Source organism: Rhagoletis pomonella, unplaced genomic scaffold, assembly GCF_013731165.1.
Source record: "Rhagoletis pomonella isolate Grant_MI unplaced genomic scaffold, Rhpom_1.0 Rhpom_scaffold_00007, whole genome shotgun sequence".
Lineage (NCBI taxonomy): Eukaryota > Metazoa > Arthropoda > Insecta > Diptera > Tephritidae > Rhagoletis > Rhagoletis pomonella.
In genome coordinates, this window is record NW_023458561.1 from 55834445 (window position 1) to 55839548 (window position 5104).

A 5104-nucleotide genomic window follows, 5' to 3' on the forward strand; every position below is an offset into this window, starting at 1 on the left:
AAATATTCGTATGTATTTTTGTACAGACTGAATGTAGCAAGAATGGTAAAACAAAAGATATGTATGTATGTAGTAGAAGAATTCTTTAAAAATTGTGAATTTCAAACTCAATACTGCCGCGTGTCTCACTTATCACCGCGATGGGCGTAAATGATGAGGTGGGTGGATCGAACATGACAGTTGTGTAAGTTTCAAATTTTTTTGTACCGCTAACGAATCTTACGCATTTTACACTATGGCAAACCGTTTCTAAGTCAACCGAATTTTTCTTACATCTCACTCTCTCTCTGAACTTCTGGAGCCAACCTGGCAAAAGAATGCGAAAATTTACTCAGATTGTTGTTACGTTTTTTTTTGTATTCGTTCTGGCTCCATCTCACTGTTGTAAGTTTATTTCGCAAAAATGCGGCAGCAACAAAAACATGCACATTTGTACTGCGCGGCGCGGCGCAAGCTCTCGTCATGAACATGGCTTCATGATGCAAGCAATTTCGTTGGGAATGCGCAACACGCCTGCGTAGCAGCGCTTACTTTGTCTCTCGTGTGCTTGTTGTTGTTGTTGTTGGCGATTGTTCTTGTTTGTTGTCTTGTTCATGTTCGTTTGTTGCATTTTTCGCAGATCAGTGCAAATTTGTCTGCGCTTAGTTGCTGATTTTTGTGTGTTTTTTTTTACCCTTTTTGCTGACTTTCTTCTTCCTGGTAAACCCTCTCCGGCACTGCCTTCAGTTGTTCATTTGCCGGTGAATTGTCTTTTCTTTTGCCCGCCAGTTGTTATGTTGTTGTGCAAATAACGCGTGGTTGTACAATGCAAATAAAAGTTCGCAGCAAACATTTATTTAACAAGTCAGCGGCAACAAGGAAGCTACAAAATGTTGCACCCTCCTCGCCGCGAAGAATTTTTTTTTTATTTCTTTCTTCTGGTGTGCTCAACATCTTCCGTTGTTTTGGACAGTTGTTTTATTTATTAGTTGTTTTGTGTTTTATGGTTATTTGTAGGCCAGGTTTACACCTACACACATATGTATGTATGTATTTGAATGTGAGCAGCATATGTGAATTCCTTGGCTAATTTTCTGTACCCTCTGCTTAAAGAAGTGCTTTATTATCGGTAAGGAAACGTTCTAAGTATAAAGAATATAGGCTGATGAGGTATATGATACTACAAAGAAACAGTTACTTTTAGCACGAGTTAAATTATATTATTTCTGCTTTACTTTAGCACACAATGAGCCAGTTGCAAGGAACTGTGATCTAAAGACGCCGTTCTCGAATTGATTACACTAAATTTAATTATTACATTTATTCGAAATTTTCATTCTCGACTTCCGGAGAATTTTTAGTTAGTTTTAATTAATAAATGCGGGTTGCAAACACAAACTATTTTTCTTATTGAACTTGTCCTACTCCACTATGCCGTTGAGATATTCCGTAATTAAAACATAAATTTTTAATGCGTAGTTCTTTTTTGTAAGACGTTTTGCCCGTTTTTTTTTTTGTATCCTAAAATTACCATGTTTTTAATGGACTTCAAACAATTAGAAGGTTAACAATTCATCGCAATATTTTTTACTGTGTTTATATGTACATATGTTACCGCATAACTTTGGATCACGTGAACCGATCGATAATTCTTTTTTTACCACAAGGTGATCCCATACTAATTTGGTTTAGCCCCGATTGCTGGAAGAAATTAACGGTGCTCCTAAATTTTTACATATATGAGAATTGAAGTCGATTGCTTTTTTTTTTGCTTAAAAACTACCTGTTAGCTACAAAATTTAATATGCATTGATTCTATTTTCCCAAAAAACTGTTGGTGCAGTAACAGTCATCCCTAAAACAGAGAGCTAAGCGCTACCAGTCAGCAGGGCCTGGGTTCGAGCCCAGTTCCCTACCAACATCAAAAAAGTAAAAAAAAAAAATTACAAACAAGTTTTTTCTCTAATAGTGGTCGCCCCTCGGCAGGCGATGGCAAGTGTACTTTTTCTCGTAAAAATGCAATTGCCGTTCGGAGTCGGCGTTAAACTGTACCTCTTTGTGTGGTAACATCAAGCTGCTTGCCACAAATCGAAGGAGAAGCTCGGCCAAATACTAAAGTAATGAGGCGTATTCTGGTCATACATACGAACCGTAAATTTTAAATTTTTGTATAGAAAATTATAGGAAAATTTCAATATTTTCGATTCGTACGAAAACAAGAATACGCCCCATTGTGTCAGCACAAACGCTTTGTTTTTTCAATTTTCGTATTTTCGTCTCTACTTGAAGGTGGATCAATAAGTTCTTGAATTTTGAGTAAAGAGGGTTTTTTGGCTCCATAAAGCCTAATTTGATATCTATAAACTTACTGCAGCGTTTCTCCAATTTCTTGGCGCCTTACAAATTATACAAATTCCGAACCTCCTCGAACTAGGGGTTGTCATTCTTTACACCAATTTCTTCTAGACATTTGTGAAGATTAGAAGATAATGGCATAATATTCGCTGTTTTTTATTTCTGTTTTAAGGTAATCAGTGTGGATTTCTCTTTCTTCTTGGTCGCCGTTGTGTGGTGGTGGATCCATTTTGCTTTCCCGATCATGAAGCGATGAAAAGCTTGCATGTTTTGGGCTATTCTGATCTAATAATAGATTTTTTTAAGAGAAATAGCCGTTTCCGCTGGTCGGATTTAACTCAAAAATAAATTAATAGATGTCAGTTAAATTTTCGGAGATTATACCTTGCATACGTGGTCCTATTATAGGCTAAAAGGAAACTCGCTAAGTGGCGCTGGAATCGAATTATTTCTAAAAGTCAAATTTATAAACCGATTTAGTTAAAATTCAAAATATATATATATATATGCTACCTGCGTGATGAAAGATACGTTCGGTAAAAATGGGTCCGATAGGTGACGGCTGGAATGGCATTATTTGAAAAATCTGTATTTATTGTACAATCTGGTTGAAATTCATAATACGTATTCTTTTCATGATAAGCAATGGTTCTAAAAAAAATTTACCCAATAGATGGCGCTCCATTCGAAATATGTAGAAACGGCGTATTTGTGGTCTGCTTTGGCCCTTTACGAATGTACTTCTCATACTATGTACTATGTACTATGCTATGCGAATGTACCTTTCAGATGGCTAAATAAAGGATGGGATGCATACAAAAAGAACAAAATTGTGTAATCGCAACTTTGATGAATTTTCCCGGGACGGCTATTATTGCAGCAGTAAGCCTCAAAGAAACCAGTCTCATTCATTCGCATATTCTAGACATATCACCGTGTCGCGGGTTTATCAAGAAGAAGTGAAATCCTGATCAAAGATCTAGAGGAAACAAACGACTATTTCTCTTCTGTGACAGTAAGGCAGCCCTCAAATTCTTTAACTGAATGCCATACATATCTGATGGATATAGCCCAGGTTTGTAGAATCAAGTTAATATATGTCCTTGGACGCCTGGATTTAAAGAGGGATTGGTAAAAATGGGGAAAAATATAGGGAATAGGTATATGGAAAGTATATATTTGAGAACCTGTCGCTGTAATGTCACTTCTTTTGTGTGTTTCAAATGTAATGGCTTTTATTGAAGATAAAAAAAAATATGGCGACTAATTTGACATTTTATTTAAACAGTAAGTGTATTCTATGTATTCATATCGCACATTTGCTGAAAGACTGTCGTAATCCACAAAATCAGAAACGCGAGAAAAACGCCTTTTAAAGTAGACAAGTTTTCTTCTAATGAGCTATGGTTAATCGATGCAGCTATGAAGTTTTAACACAACATAGAAGAAGAGTTCGATGTTATTTCTGCATAATTAACTAAATTTATTATATTTTTATTGTGACACTCCTTCAAAATATATGTACGTTCCAAGATCAAGATGTTTCCAAAATGTTTAAGTACCTACTATTCTAAACTTCAGTTCATTGTCCTACATAAATAGAGAAGCAGCCAGCAAGGAGCCAGTGAAAGTCGATGTAATTTTAAAATATCACTTTCCAATAATTACACCGAGGTATGTATGGAAATACACTTATACCTATGTACGCATATACATACATATTTGAGAGTAATCTACTCAAATATATTTTTCTTATGAATACCATAAAAGTTATCAGTTAAGCATCATTGAAAAAATTTCTTGGACACAATATTTATGTGTTTTTGTGCATACGGCAATAAATAATTCATACATACTTATATGTACATATGTATGTTCATGTGTATGTTCTCGAATATGTATTTGTAAAATACATTTTAATATACACACAAACATACATAAATTCCCTATACATTGGCATTTGAGTAAATACATACATAGACTTATTTAAACATGTGTTTATTGTCATAACGACATCCAACTGATAAGTAGAACCGGACCGTATTCCTTTGGCGTGCTCAGCATACCCGTGCAGTGTACAAGTGATCTGAGACACGTTCGATTTTTCTGATCACTCAAACAATTTTTCGTCGATACTGCAAAGTTTATTGAGCATATTTTTGAATGCAAATGCAGTTAAGTACTAAAGTAATGCTCTACTTATCAGCTAATATAATGACTATAAAATTTTGAATTTTTTAAACAGCCCCACAGATTTGTTCCCGTTGAAAAACTCAACAAAAAGCATAACAAATGTTTTATGTAAATAAAAATAAGTGCTAATAAAATGTTGACAGTAAATCCTTTCTTGAGAGATTATGGCTTGAATTTTAATAGTACTGATCATGTAAATACACTGAGGGAAATAATGCATAGTAAAAATGAATACTTTATATTTGATTATCGTTTAAAAATGTTCGAATTTAAAAATAATATTTTCATACAAAATTTACTACGCAGGTATTTGACTGTTCACATCTGAGTATATATATAAGTCATACGCACGCCAAGCATGCAGAGCGCCGCTCTGAGAGCGGTGATAACACTCACATTCATACATAGTACATGTATATCCGTACAAATCGCGTGCTGTGGTGTTGATGGATATTCAACATTTACAAGCAAATTTATATGCCTGGGTGTAGCTCAGTGCTCAAAGATGCTTTCCACAATTTGTTGATATCCAGAGATGGTCAGGGTTCGAATTTCACTGCAGTTAAATATTTTTTTT